Raw genomic sequence first — 16,757 nt, 5'->3', positions numbered from 1 at the left:
GTTGGATATTGGTTTTGCTTTTCGTATCCTGTCGTATCCTTTTAATACTGACCGTGCTTCTTTTGCTCTCCCAAATCCTAATTTGCTATTCACCTTGGTACATGTTCTTTCCCATCCTTATTTTTTTCATCACTTCATTCTTCTTTTCCTTTTATATTAATCTTGTTTCTTCTGATTTATCATTCAACCACTGAAGGAAGGCATTTCGTTTTTCTCTAACGAGGACCTCTATTTCCTCTGACCACCACTCTGTTGCATTAATTTCTGCTTCTATTAATTTTTTTGTTTCCTTTTTTTTCTTGCAGCAGTATAGCTGTGAATGTGTATCTTGTAAACGTTTAAGTGCGATTTAAAAAAAGTCAGGTGATGTCAATAAATGTGAAGTACTTCATAAGCAGGTGAGGCGGATTATTGACCTCATTTATAACTTTTTCAAACATGAATTTAAAAACAGGTCTACTACTGTTGACATTGTAAAGCACAAGAACGGACTCCAGAACCATGTGGCGTCGGCCAAGACAACTGTAAAGAGAATTGTAAAGGAAAGTGTCAGAGTTTACAAATCCTTAACATCATGCAGCGCGTCAGCAACCGTATATGTAAAGAAAATAAACAATTTTTTTCAGCCTTCAGTTGCAAGCTAATTTTTAGTCATTTACCTAGGTTTCGATTCCAGTAATGGAATCTTCTTCAGAACAAAAAATTAAATTATTTTGATTACGTTCGCCTTAATGGTTTTAATCTTGACAAATATAATCTTATGATTATGCGTCTTTATTGTTTTAATTTTTAATCTGTGACATGGCCAGTGTTTGGCTCTCAAAATAATTTAATTTTTTGTTCTGAAGAAGATTCCATTACTGGAATCGAAACCTAGGTAAACGAGTAAAAATTACCTTGCAACTGAAGGCTGAAAAAAAAATGTTTATTTTCTTAAGTGTCAGAGCTGAAGGAACCGTAGAAACAGTTGGTTTCGTGGCACCTGGGAAGCGTCGAAATCGCAAGGAACCTGTAACACAAATGTATAGTTTTAACAAGGGTATTTTAAAGTATTCCATGTGAATGATGAATGCCTGACATAACAAAAACGTATTACAGTTATGCAGGCTTCAACGGTAAGCGCTTCGCCAAGGTAAAGAATTTTAAAAGACGTTGGTTACAGATACGTTACGAAGAGAGTTTTTAGTTGAAAGAAGTGACCTAGGTGCAGCATGAACTACATCCCATATAAAGATTAACGATAGAAGAGAAGGAGGTAGTTCAAAAGTGTATTAACTTGATGAACATGGCTCAATTAGAATCATTACAAGAAGATCTGCTGGAAAATGAGTGATGGTACTGGCGGTTTTAAAGTTCTCAAAGGGATAGGTTCTTGGATAATTATTCTGCATGCTGACTTCTTCTGGTTTGATTTCTGAGAATAGATTTGTATTTACATGCAAGAAAAACAGCAGTGATTACCATTTGGCAATGAACGCTCTCAGTTTCGTGACGTAATTCACGATTCTTGTCATACGTTGCTTCGAATTTGGTCATTGCCAGTTATAATTCAACTCTTATAGATAAAAAATCAAGTACTAACACCAGGAAAGCGGATATTTTTCCCCGGCTCAAAAATAATAATTTTAAGCACTGTATAAACCAGATTCGTGCCGATCTCTTGCAGCTCGTTTATTTATACTGTACAAGTCACATGACAGAACTTACAAACTTGACTTCCTTGCAAATGAATGGGATCACACAGTTTTGCATTTACCCACGTGTCACTGTCAGTGTAGCCCCACGGAATTAATTCGGGCAAAGGGTTTTAAGGCTATGTGGGAGGAAAAAAACCCATTCAAGATAACGTTCAGTGAATCCCTTGTGTATGAGGCAATAGACAATGAGGCAACAGACAACATCCCGCCTGTAGCGTGGGCACAGACTGTGTGGCATGCTGAAAAGCTTCAGAACGAAGAACGACAGGGAAGTGATGACGGATATAAGCCTTGAACCTATCATCTTAAATTTAAAATCAGATTGTTTGGAAACAGACTCAAATAGAAGTGACGATGGTATTACGATGTAGTCTTAGTAACAAAGTAATAATATTTCTTAAAGATGTTTTTCTCAACTTATCAGTTGCATATATAATGATGAGAACTTCCTAGCCTTTTTGATTAGGACTTTGTATCCTTTTAATTATGCAGATTATAATGTTCAATATTGGTTAAAAACAGTCTTGGTTGAAATTTTAGTTTCTTTATTTTTCAACGACGCGTTTCACCTTATTTAGGCATCTTCAGGTTATCTTTTCTAGATGGACGCGAGAGGCATCAAGATCTGCATAACGTGTTTAACGACGCTGTGGCGCATTATGGTTACTACCTGAGCCTCCCATCTTACTGTTACTCGCTCCTGTGAACGGGAACGCGTTATTCAGATCTTGGTGCCTCTCGCGTCCATCTAGAAAAGATAACCTGAAAATGCCTAAATAAGGCGAAGTGCGTCGTTGAAAAAAAAAAAAATTGCAACCATGACTGTTTTTAACCAATACTGTTAAGCACTGGTTTGCTGTATGCCACGTACGGATTGGAAGAATTTCTATAAAGTTCAACATATTGCCCAAGGAGAAGTTAAGCTTCTCCCACCATGTTGTAAACCTCTGTCATTTTCAAGGCATGAACTGGGTAAGGCCCTAAAATGACAGTAACTGTTACTTGTCGAGTTATCGGTGGTTTTCGATGTTATCGGTCAGATTCTCTGGAGTTATTCACAGATAACGGTTAATTGTTTGCTTGTTCAATGGATAATAAATGCGGCCTCTCACTGTAATATCGACCATGTTAGTTTACACTCATAATGGCCTTTAACAACGAAAAAAATGACAATTTACTGACCATTTTTATGATAGTCTTTTACATTAGTCTTTTGAACCACAAATTCTTTTTTACATCCAGTGATTACACTTAACTATCGTCAAACACACACACACACACACACACACACACACACACACACACCTTACACTTATTTAAAAATTCTATTGAGCAGAAGCAATTGTCAAGCAAATATAATGATTTTGGTTTGTGATTGAAATTAATTTTGTAGTGTATTAAATTTTTACTTATAATGCAGTTCAGATCACAATAAATGGTAATTATTGCAAGCAGTTTCAACGTCGTTTTGAGAAAAATTGTGCTTCATTTCTTCAGAAAGTTGTGTCAGCTATTCTCGCCTCCCAGCGTCATGCAGAGTAAACCTGTGGAGCAGTGGACGTAAATTAATGAAGTGAATTAATATTTCTCTCATGACAATCGATCGAAATTGGTTTCAGTATTTATTATTCCCGTCATCGATTTGAACGGGTAATACAATGTACTGTATGCAAACGAGCCTGACAGTTATCTGCAGCAACGCAGTTCGGCAATGTGGACTTAGTTTGCCCGCTCTCTGCTGACGCGCATGTGCAGTTCTCATCCCCCCTACGCTTCCTTTCCGTCCTCCCTACGCTTCCTTTCCGCTCCCCGCCTATCGTGGAAGCACCGTCATAGGTGACGCGGGCTTTAGCTGTAACTCGCTGCTATCCGCTCGAAAAGAGAACGAATCTAATTGGTTGCCAGTGATTAACAGAGGGGGATGCGCAGAACGGCTGCCATAGGAGTTTCCAACCTTTTAGCTTAGCCGGGCCACATTGGAAGATGACGAGAATTTTTGGGCCACATAATATACTTAACACTAAACAGTAACCACGGAGCAAAGAAGAAAAAATGAGCCAAAGAGAGAGCAGCATCATGTAGTGAGAGTTTCGAATTGAAAATTTTTGTTGTAGGGTAATCACATCAACTGCTACATTATATCTATTAGTGAGGACGATATACGATATGATACTGTAAGTAGGCTGTTTATGTTTTCTTATTGGCAACGTTACGTAGCGCTCTATATGAAAATCACTGGCTGTGCTGTGTGCAGTCTGTGGCTAGTTTGCATTGTTGTCTGGCATTGTAGTGTTAGGCAGCGGCAGCTGGATGTGAACAGCGCCTAGCGTTGCGCAGTTGGAGGTGAGCCGCCAGCAGTGGTGGATGTGGGGAGAGAAATGGCGGAGTTTTGTAATTTGTCATGAACTGCTATATATATTATGACTATTAAGGTAAATACATTGTTTGTTCTCTATTAATATCTTTCATTTGCTAACTATCCCTATCAGTAGTTAGTGCCTTCCGTAGTTTGAATCTTTTATTTAGCTGGCAGTAGTGGCGCTCGCTGTATTGCAGTAGTTCGAGTAATGAAGATTTTTGTGAGGTAAGTGATTTCTGAAAGGTATAGTTTAATGTTACTCAGGGCCACTCTTTTGCAGGGATCTCTGATAGTCAGATTGCGTTGCGCTAAAAACATTGTGTGTCAGTTTAAGCACAGTCTTGTATAAATTGTTCTAAGGGGACGTTTCATATGTCGACCCTTAGCCAAGGATATCTCACTGGAATCTTCTGATTTTTTCTTGTAGTTTGTGTATTTAGTGTAGCTTTTGTTTATTGCTAGCGCGTAATTATAGAGAGAATTTCCTTGGTAGTTGTGGTTTTTCATTGTTGCACAGTAAAACAGTTGTGGCATGCATGTAGATTTGCACCAAGTATTTCGCAGCTGCAATTAACTAGATATTATTTTCAGTGCTATGTTAATGTGTTCTCTTATTTTTGCTCTTCAAAGTGTGTTTTTCTGTGTTATCGTGTGAAATATTGTCACAATAATGGCGTGTGAAAAACGTAACACTAGGCTCCAAAGTAAACTGAGAAATAATAGTGACGACGAGCGTAGCTTATCAGCACCACTGTGTAGTGAATTAACAGACATTCAAAGTAGTAATTTGGTAACTGTGCATAGGGGAATGGAGCGGGCGGCAAATAATGGTGTAGACGGTGAAACAATTAGTGAACAGGGAAGCATTATCGATCGATCGGTCGGCAACAGCTCGCCTCAGGAATCCGAAATGACAGGACACAATTTTAAAAATACTGTAGATTCAGGTTTTGCGTCCTCACCGTTTTCTCAAATAAGTCAAGACACATTTTCAGCTTGTCAAAATGTGAATGTTGCCGGTGCAAATGCACTGCCGAAAAGCGTAGAGGAACAGATTCCAGACACTAATGCATTGTTATTACAACTAATGCAACAAATGGAACAAAATCAGAGACAAACACAGCAAAAGCTTCAAAATTTAGACACAATGGAACAAAATCTTCAAAAGTTAGACACCACACTTGAACAAACACGTGAAGATTTAACTGCTGAGTTACATAACATTGAATCGAAATGTCAAAAAGTCTGTAATGACGTAAAAACACAAATTTGTGAGCATTTCCAACCTATTTTTTCGCGTCATGAAAATGCATTACAGAATCACGAAGCAGCCATAAAAGAACTGCAAACTATTGTTCATGAAACTCATGAGACCTTGCAAGCTAAAATTGACTCAGTTGCATCTACCGATTCGGTTACGCAACTTGCAAAAACTCAGGAAAATTTAAAGGACACAGTAGTTACCCTGAAAATTGGTTCAGAAAGACACATGGAGGAAATAAGTACACTATCGGAGAAAGTAGCCGAACTTTCGGATCAGGTCACTAACTTATCTACAAAGGTAGATGATGATCTGAATGACACAAGACCTGTAGCCTTCACTGACACAGAAGAGTATGAACAAATAAGAAAATTCAAACAAAATCAAAATCAAATCAATACGCAACACCAAAGAGAAATCCGGGAAGTACAAGATCAGCTGACACAGGTAATACAAGAATTACGTATTTCAGAGGCCACTCGCGCTCCAATACAGGAAGAGGGACATAGAAATACGGGACAGCCACAAAATAATAACACAGGGCATTTCGGAAGTTATGAAAGAAATTGGCAATGTGCGCCAAATTTTGAGATGGAACCACCGACACGACGTAACAATGACCGACATGTTACTTGCCGACACGATGATTTTGACTATAAGCTGTTCATTACTACACGTAAATTCAAAACGTTTAAGAATTCTGCCAACGACATTCATCCACAAGCGTGGCTCCATCAATTCTCTCATTGTTTCCCTCCCAACTGGTCATTGGAGCACAGGTTAGAATTTATGTGTGCCTACTTGGAGAATGAACCAGCTATAAGAATGCGATCGGTCATTCACGATTGTCACAGTGAAGGAGAACTTCACCATGCCTTCCTCTCAGCATATTGGTCTTAAGCCACACAAGACCGAGTAAAACATGGCATCATAATGATGAAACATTTCGAACAATCTGAATTTTCCAGTCTTGTGAAATATTTTGAAGACATGTTGCACAAGAATCAGTACCTGTCAAACCCATACAGCCCCTCAGAACTCATCCGCATTTGCTTAATCAAACTGCTTGAACATTTACGACATATTATTTTAGCAGGACGTTGCAAAGACGACATTGAAGCTTTTCAGGGACTCTTACAAGAATTAGAAATTGACACAGACAGTCGCGGGATGCGAAAACGGGAAAACAATCACTACAGGGCACATCTGTCACAATTCCGTGACGACAGAAATAATAACTGGACACGACAAGGCTATTCTCACAACACAAATCGTGACCAAAACAGACATCACCCGTATGACAACCGTTGGCAGAGTAGTAATAATTACAGGGAAAGATCACCACTCCGCAGTAATGACTATCACAGAGACAATCAGAGAAACAGACAATATGGGAACCAAAACAATTATTATCAAGGGAGACAGAATAACTTTAGACGCAACGGTCCAGCGCGCAGTTACGACTCAGGGAGAAATTCTCCACCACGTGACCGACAAGAAAGAAACTATGGAATCTACCGACATGACGACAGACGATATGATCGTAACGACAGACCTGAACTGCATCAGAACTGGCGGGATTCTCGTCACGGTGAATTTGTAGAAGTTAGGTGTCCAAATCCCAATAACGACGCGCGCCAACAAAGAGACAATAGGCAATGACTCACACCGCTGGCAGCCACAAGACGTACTTATGAAACTGACGACACAGCTGCTGTAGCTAGTAATTACGTAAAAATGGAAGACATTAGGGACATCTTACTCCAGGAACACGATGTAAAACATAACAACATTGCATATCCTGTGATTCACATTACTGTAAATGACATAAAATTTACGGCAGTACTTGACTCTGGCAGTCCCATTTCAGTAATTAGTGAAACAGCTTTTAGCAAATGCAACAAATCGAACGATTGCCCCACACTTCCGTTACGTAAGATTAAATTACAAGGTGCAATCTTTGGAAAAAGTGTAGATGTACGCCAACAAACCAATTTAGAATTCTTTTGCCAAAGCCACAGCTTCTCTATGAACTTTCTTATTGTTCCATTATTGTCGACGGAAATTATACTGGGAGTAGACTTTTTGAATGAATACAAAGCAATCTTAAGCTTTCACGATGCTGAAATAAGTTTAGAGAAAGAAGGTAAGTCAATAGCTTTGAAATTTGAAGACTGGCTCTCAAACCATGATGAGGAAATTAATCGGCTTTACGTTCTGTTAGACAACAGTTCGGAATTTTCTACGGAACTAGACACTAACAATCACTCTGCAAGTACTGACAGGGATGATATCGACGGCATATTTGAAATTAATGAGTTAATTCAGAATAAAATTCAAACAATTGAGAATTGTAATGACACTGATAGGCAGGAACTTTTTGAGATTTTACAAGCACATTGCACAGTTTTTACTCACAAAACAGGAACAATCAAGGGATTTCGATACCAATTTCGTGTTCGTGAGCATACTAAATTTTGTGTTAGACCATACGTAATTCCAGCACATTATAGGGACCGTGTTAGAACAGAAATACAATCTATGCTTGACGAGGGCATTATTGAGCCTGCAGTAAGCTCGTACAACAATCCGTTACATGTTGTTGAGAAGAAAAATGGATCGATCAGGCTTGTCTTAGATTCGAGACAAATCAATACTATCATTATTCCTGAAACAGACAGGCCGCAAACGTTGGAAGAACTTCTTCAAAATTTTAATGGTGTAAAAGTGTTGTCTTCCATTGATCTCAGATCCAGCTTTTATCAGATCGAACTTCATCCAGAATGTAGAAAATACACAGCTTTCCTTTGCTTCGGCGTTTGTTATCAGTTTCGGAAACTTCCTGTTGGTTTGAACATTTCTTCAGCAGGATTCATTCGGGGGCTAAATTCCATATTACCTGAGTACTTAAAACGTCACATCACCTTATATGTGGACGATATTCTAATAGCAGAAGCTTCATGGGAACAACATAACCGCATCCTCAACAGTTTGTTACGTATTTTTGCAGAATCTGGAATTACAGTTAACTTGGAAAAGTCTGAATTCGGTAGGTCAAAGGTGAGTTTTTTGGGACATATTATTTCTTCTGAAGGCATTCAGCCGGATCCTGAAAAATTAGAAGCAATCAGAGCCATTCCAGTTCCATCCACAAAAAAACAAGTCCGTAGTTTTCTAGGTCTCGTAAATTTTTACCGTCGTTTTCTGAATATGCAAATTCTAGTTACACCAAAACTTTGTTCTCTCACTGGAAAAAATACTATTTGGAACTGGGACGAACAAGCACAGTTGGAATTCAATTCTTTGAAAGAAGCGTTACTTCACGCGCCAATACTAGCTCATCCAGATCTGTCACAAGATTTCTGCCTTAGCACGGATTCTTCTAAAGTCGGTCTTGGTGCCCACTTATTTCAAGAAGCCACAGAAAATGACACTACTGTTCAGAAAACCATTGCTTTTGCTAGCCGAGTGCTAACAAAATCTGAAAAAAAATATTCCGTTACTGAATTAGAAGCGTTAGCGATCGTTTGGGCATTTAACAAATTCCATTTCTTTCTTTCTGGTAAGCACGTAAAAGTATACAGTGATCATCATGCATTACAATTTCTTATGTCTTCAAAATTAAATCATGACAGGTTAAAACGTTGGGCATTGTTTCTGCAAGAATTCCCCTTCACAATAGTCTACATTCCCAGCAAGAAGAACATTGTTGCGGACGCGCTGTCACACGCACCAGCTGGGCTTGAGAAAAGTAACACAGAAGGCAACCTTGAGAAAAATTTCAGTATTCTTTACATTCAGAAAGTCGCCTTTGAAAACTTCATCACCACATCTTTAAAGGACATTGCTCATGAACAAGATAAAGATCCGATTTGGAAAGACATCAAAAGTAAATGGCATGAAAAGACACACACTCAGATTCGGCATTATTACCTGGTTAGAAACAACATACTGTTCAAACGCTGCACTGTTGATGACAAGCTATGGGTACTTTGCATTCCAGACGATTTTGTTAATAAGCTCATTTGGTACATTCATTTCAACTACGCACATTTTGGTCCACGAAAATGTTATCATATTCTTCGAACGACTTGTTATTTTAATAATATGGGAAAGAGAATTCGAAGAGTCTTGTCTATTTGTAAACTTTGTCAAAAGGCGAAACCATCTACTATCTCACATCGTGCTCCGTTGTTTCCTATTATTCCTTCTAAATTAAAAGAATTTGCTGCTGTTGATCTCTTGGGACCCCTTGTCAGAACATCGAATGGATTTTCGTACGTTCTAGTCGCTGTTGAACTTACTTCAAAATTTGTTTCTTTCACTCTGTTACGTAAAGCCACTGGACGGTCTGTATCCAACACCTTTGTTAAAAATTTCTTACGTGAAGTTGGACATGTTAGTAAAGTCATTTCAGATAACGGACCGCAATTCAGATCTGCTGTTTGGTCACGCATGCTTTGGAACCATAAAATCAAACCTGTTTTTATTTCATTGCATTCACCACATTGTAACCCCTCCGAACGGATTATGAAAGAAATCAATAAGCTTTGCAGACTTTATTGTCACAGAAAGCATCAGCATTGGGACAGATATTTATACTTATTTCAAAACGTGCTGAATGAAATGCCTCATGACTCCACTGCTTTACCACCTACTCTTGTACTGAAGAATGAAGAACCACCGAACAGAATCAGAGAGCTTGTACCTTTCCCGAATACACGTAAACTTCGACACAAAGACATAATTGATTTGGCTCTTAAAAATATAAAATCTGCAGCAGACAAAAGGAGAAAACTACACGGTAAAGCAAATGCAAAGAAATTATGTATTGGTCAGAAAGTTCTCATTAAAGCTCATTCATTGTCACATAAGAAGAAACACTTGAGTCACAAATTCTTTCTAGTTTACAATGGACCTTACAGAATCCGACGTATACCACATGATAATTGCATTGAAGTTGAAACTCTGCGTACTAGGAAGAGTAAAGGTTTACACCACATTTCACATATAAAACCATTTATTGACAGATAATCTGCTTTTTAACTTAGTCTTTGCAATTTTCACTTCACGCTACTTGTACAATTTGTCACACTGAGAAACTGTTAACATGCAACAATGTTTTGAAGTTCAATATCCACTCAAGAACCAAGAGAACTTATTTAAACAGAAATTACCTCTGCATTGTTATTGCGAACAGACGACACAGTGTTATTGTGTGTGTACATTCTTGCTTGTTAGTTGCACGATTACGTAACGACTATAAGGCTCACATACTTAGAACATATCTGGTACTGCTAATGAGATTTTAATGCAACATTTTGGTTTACTTGAAAAGACATTCTTTATTTGAAGTACTTTCTGTGAGATTAAAGATGACTTAGTATTTGGTTTCTTTGACAGCTACACGATTATACCACGATGCTACTAATGAGTGACACTATTTATATTATTGCTTTTGCGGTGTTTCTGTTTCATATCTGCACAGTTTTTCTGAATTCTTATGGAAAGTAAAACATGTTTAATAGTAACTTTTGTGGTATAGCTACAATGAGACAGCCTTTTCCGTAGCACAACAATACGTTACAGCACAGTAATTTCTTCATCACAACAATAAGCGTAATAACTAAGAAATCTATACGCAAAGCATTTCACTTTTGTTTATCATGAGGTAAGTACATTGACTTCTGCAGAACTTAGCTTTCGAAGGACAATAACTACGAGACTTCCACAGAGATGATCTTACAGCAAGACGCACATTTAGCGCTACAGGACACGTATTTGAGTGATTAATTTTGTACTTAAAACATTTATTTTTAAAGATTTTTGAATTACAAAGAAAGTTTTCCGTGATACATTTCATTCCATTGCTGTAATCTGTAACACCTGAGGGTATAATTACAATAATCCTTAGGGGGGTACACGCTTACTTTGTGTATCATGTGTTTGGCAAGCACAAGGAGCCCTAGCTAATATGGTATTTGCTTATACAACTTTACACATCGGTACCATATTTCTCTAACACACAAATTACACACCTATCTGATCATTTAACTGAGAGATAAACATTTTTTTTTACTACGTCAGTGACACATGTTTACACAATTACAGAGTTGGATTACTTCACACTTACGAAATTGTATTTTGTCTGTACTTTGTGAACTGTTCATATTTTTTCGGAACCATTGTGATACTACGAGAGCTTTGAATGGTGTATTTGGTATGAGATCATGATTTTTAAAGTACGTTTGAGGCAGATGACACTTTTGACATGAGCAGAGAATTTTTTTAGGTTTTGAAATTATTGGAGGAAGCTACGACGATTTTGAGAATTGACTGAGATGTTATGATATTTTTACGACGGCGATGTGTATTATGCTGTAAGATTTTGTTTCTACACATTTGCAACGCAAATTCTTGACCTGTGAAATATTTTTATATGAGACTGTCACTGTAGCGGAAGCTGTTGTCGTAAATATTTCCGTAAGAAAGTTAAGTGACCACATGCACGTGCGTCGTGGGCACACAGCTGTGTCAGACACCTGGAGAACAAGCCTTTTCAGACGCTCAGGTAGCAAAGAAAAAAAAAAGGGAGGCCATTATACTCGCTTTTGACATACCTTTGTAGAAAGCACCGCAAACACGACACGCTTGCATCTGCACACCTGATTATGACAAGCGTCTTTCTCTAGAATTGAGGGAATTTTTACTGCGTTATGAAATGCCATATGGCTAATGAATAATGTTTCATGCCGTCCTTTGTACATATTTGCTCATTTTCTTTAATATCTAGTTTCTAGCTGCACTGCAGCATTGGTTAAAATAAAATTTAATATATGTACTAATATAGTTATTTTATGCCTACAGATCCAGTCAATAAGAAATTTATGATCTACTTCCAAGAAAACGAGGGCACATAAATAGACATTTCTATTCACAGGAATTGCATAAATAATTTCTTTACGATTTGGTAACTTATCTGCTAGTGTAAGTTCTCGTGATGCATCACTCTGGTGTTAAGATGTGACATAGGTATTAGACATGGCCATTTTAGTGTAATATTTTTTCTGCTTGAGCTTTGTCATGTTTAGATATAAGTTGCTGCTGCTGTTTGCCAGGCATAGTGCTACTGAATTTTAAATTGTGTTACTCTGTTAAGCTAGTTTTACTACTGACTTATTTTTCTTGTTGCTGCACATTGGCTCATATTAGTTGTAATGTTGCATTGCTTGGTAATTTAGATTTACTGTAGCTTGCTTTGCAATTTTCCATTTTTTTTTGCATTGCTGTTTGTGTTAATTTGTTATATGCTGCTGCATTGCCTCGTCCCTTAGTTTAGCATCTGAGCTCAGTAGATTTAAGTTAGCTTAAGAGGGGTAGACTATATAAGAAACTAACTATGATGACTTGGAAGAAATGTATTGAGAAGCTATATGAAAATGGTTTGGGCAAAAAAAAAAAAGGATACTGTACAGTGGAGAAAAACTATTTTGACAGAGGATGTGAACAGAATACAGAAAGCAGGCTTAGATAGGACTTTTTGGGAATAATGATGAACGAAGGGAGATCTCCATGCAAAATACTGCAGTAAAACAAACCCTGTCCTTTCCTTTTGTGTCATCCCTCTATATGTTTGTGTAACCTTGTGTATTTGTGTTTTTCCTGTCTTTATGTGTTTAGCTGATGAGAGCTATGTTGTAGAATTTTTCTATGTTATTTACTTTGTAAAAATGTTGAGACATTATTCTGTTTTGTTTTAATGCTCATGTGTGAAGTTGATGTTTCGCAAGTTATTCTGATCTTTTATGTATGTACTTATGTCATAATTCCTGTAACACTGATGTATATGTTTATTTCTATTCTTTTGTAAAGCCCCTATTACTACAAATGTTATCTGTATTGTTATGTTTTTAATGATGTATTTTGTACCTTTGTAATTGTATTCTCATGTTATAAGATTGTAATTGACACCAGTTCATCAAATTAAGTAACTTGTAAGTTACATTTCACTGCACACGTTTCTGTTGGTCATAGTATATGGACAATATGTGAGAAGTTGGGACTGTTAGTGTTTGCACGTGTGTTAATAATTCAGCAAGGGACTGGATAACAGCATTGCTGGTTCTAAGGACAATTCCAAAAACTTTGTGCGTGCACAAATAGTGGTTATGGACGTGCTATATTATCCACAAGACTCTTCAGTGGTGATTGTGCACCTGCACATTCACAACAGATGGCTGCTGGCCGTCTCTACAAGGACTACAGTGGGTCTGCATCTCTGATGACCCACCAATACCATTATTTCTACAAGGACTGCAGTGGGTCTGCACCTCTGGTGGCCCACCAATACCACAATCTCTACCAGGACTACAGTGGGTCTGCTCTGTGATGACCTACCTACCAATATTCTTCAAAACTTCGACTGACTCTGCTGTGGGTTTGCTCTGTTGTGGCCCATTACTTGTCAGCATGTCAAGAGTCAGCACTGTCTTTCCGTTGGAGGGACAACACTGCTTCTTCAAGACTCCATGGAAATCCACTACTTCCGTGTGCATTTTGTTTTACTGCTCAGACTTTGAGAAAAACACTGCAATTTTACAGTGATGAACAATCTGGACTGTCTTTATGGACTGTGAGAAAATTTTAGCTTTTGACCAACATTGTATCAATGTGTGTGCATTGGATATCTTTGTTATTGTAATTATGAAAAATTTTATCAAATCGTTATTGGCCACTGCCCAAAACAATTTGTAAAATTTTTGTGGGGAGCATGGGGGCTATGTAAGTAGGCTGTTTATGTTTTCTTATTGGCAACGTTACGTAGCGCTCTATATGAAAATCACTGGCTGTGCTGTGTGCAGTCTGTGGCTAGTTTGCATTGTTGTCTGGCATTGTAGTGTTAGGCAGCGGCAGCTGGATGTGAACAGCGCCTAGCGTTGCGCAGTTGGAGGTGAGCCGCCAGCAGTGGTAGATGTGGGGAGAGAGATGGCGGAGTTTTGTAATTTGTCATGAACTGCTATATATATTATGACTATTAAGGTAAATACATTGTTTGTTCTCTATTAATATCTTTCATTTGCTAACTATCCCTATCAGTAGTTAGTGCCTTCCGTAGTTTGAATCTTTTATTTAGCTGGCAGTAGTGGCGCTCGCTGTATTGCAGTAGTTCGAGTAATGAAGATTTTTGTGAGGTAAGTGATTTCTGAAAGGTATAGTTTAATGTTACTCAGGGCCATTCTTTTGCAGGGATCTTTGATAGTCAGATTGCGTTGCGCTAAAAACATTGTGTGTCAGTTTAAGCACAGTCTTGTATAAATTGTTCTAAGGGGACGTTTCAATACATAGTGCTGCACTATTAATGCTTGGAGGTTAAAGCAAACGAAGAGAAACGCATGGCCGTTGTTGATGGACGACAACGTTTTATAGAAGACAGTTGCTAATTTAGGTCTGTCACGGACCTGAGCACAGCAAAAACCGTGTGCCCTCCTCCCAAAGAAAGCTAAAAAATACTGTAATGTTAACCATATCTTTAAGTAAACAAAAACATAATGTATTACTCTTCATTCTCAGCTTGTGTCCCAGTACTTAATTTATACACTTTTAGGTGATAGATTGCACCTCTTCAACCAGACAACCCTCTTTTCTCTCCCCCCTCCCACCCGCCATAAAAATCACAAGTTGCGATTTTAGAAAACTTGTGATAAAATTTACATTGCGAATAGGGTGAACAGATCCAGTTGTTCAAAAAGGAGGACAAACAGCTTCAAAAAGGAGGACGAAGGAATAAAAAAGAGGACACATCAAACGGGTCAACTGCAGATGAGGATAACACCCGTCAGCTTTGGACAAGTCACGCGACTGCCGGGAATTACCAGTAAAACTAGTAGTTAATTGTTACTGGTGGTCAGGTGGTGATTCTCAGAACAATATTTTTTATTTTAAATTAAAAACATTAATTGTGGTGATTGTGTGGCATCATTTGTTTTTATATTTACGCGTAGTTTTAAGATTTAATAAAGACGGCTGCCTAAACGCCAGTCCTGATTGGCTACTTTCGTGCGACTTGTCCAAAGCTGACGGGTGGTACCCTCATCTGCAGTATTCCTCATCAAACATACGTTCAATTTTAATAAATGAGTTTATTATTGATAGACATAACACACATACATTCCTTAACAATTATTGATACTTCTCGGAGGAACCAATTTTTTGCAGAAGTTTGGGCTTACTTAACAGATAATTGTAAAATGACACACATGAATTTAAAAATTATATTGGACATCAACAGACCTTTCACTGATTCAAAGTTTAATCTATTCCTCTCATCAGTCCACTGTATGGTAATTAGAGAAAATATTCTCTAAATAAAAATTACACACACAAATCACACGTGCGCTACAGGAAGCCAAGCTAATACAAAGCGAAGACACGAAACGAACATTTTAAATAACCAATATTTGCATTCGCTTATAGGTCGATCAACGATAACATCGACGATCCTGGTGCCACCTACTAACACCACCTTCGTGCGTGTGTATCACGAAGGCTGTGCCAATAGTTAAAGTATTTAAGAAAACAGCAACAGAACGGGACGAATTGTAAATTTAACTGTATTACGCTCAACTTTGCGAAAAAGCTGGACACTGTAAAAATCCACCCGAACCTCGGACAAAGAGCGAAAAAGGAGGACATGTCCGGATTAATCCGGACGTCTGGTCACTCTAATTGCGAAATTTTTTTTTACCAAATACTGTGTGAAATTGAGATTTGTGCAACATTATTTTTCGTAATCAAAACAATAAAACCACAAGATTTAATATAAACAGCAGGGGCTATAGTGCGTGCAAAACGCCATGACCGCTAGATGAGCAGTTGGCTGGGGAAGCGAGGGGAGAGCGGCAATGATAGGGGGTCACTCAGAGCGCTGTACGGAAATGCCGAGCGCTGGAGGGGATGATGATGATGATGATGTTTGGTTTGTACGGCGCTCAACTGCGCGATCATCAGCACCCGTACAAAGTCCCAATTTTTACATAGTCCAATTTTCTTTTCGTAGTCCAATCTACTCACTGTCACGAATGATGATGATGAAATGATGAGGAGAACACAAACATCCAGTCCCTGGGCAGAGAAAACCCCTAATCCGGCTGGGAATCGAAGCCGAGACCCCATGATCCAGAGGCAGCAATGCTAGCCACTAGACCACGAGCTGCGGACGTGCTAGAGGAGAAGTGTCGTTCTAAACTCAAGCCTATACCTACATTTTTGGTAAATATTAAGTGGAGCCCCTCCACGCCCAAAACTGAATGGAGACAATTTTAAAAGATCTAGCACGTCTTCTTTGGTTAGTATCTAAAAAGAATTCCGCCAGAAATGCAGCGATTTATTTTCGCCTTGTTTATTAACCATTTGTAACTTCCAGAGAAGAGTCACGAGCGGG

This window comes from Schistocerca cancellata, chromosome 7 (assembly GCF_023864275.1).
Source record: "Schistocerca cancellata isolate TAMUIC-IGC-003103 chromosome 7, iqSchCanc2.1, whole genome shotgun sequence".
NCBI classification, from domain to species: Eukaryota; Metazoa; Arthropoda; class Insecta; order Orthoptera; family Acrididae; genus Schistocerca; species Schistocerca cancellata.
This window is presented reverse-complemented; position numbering follows the sequence as displayed.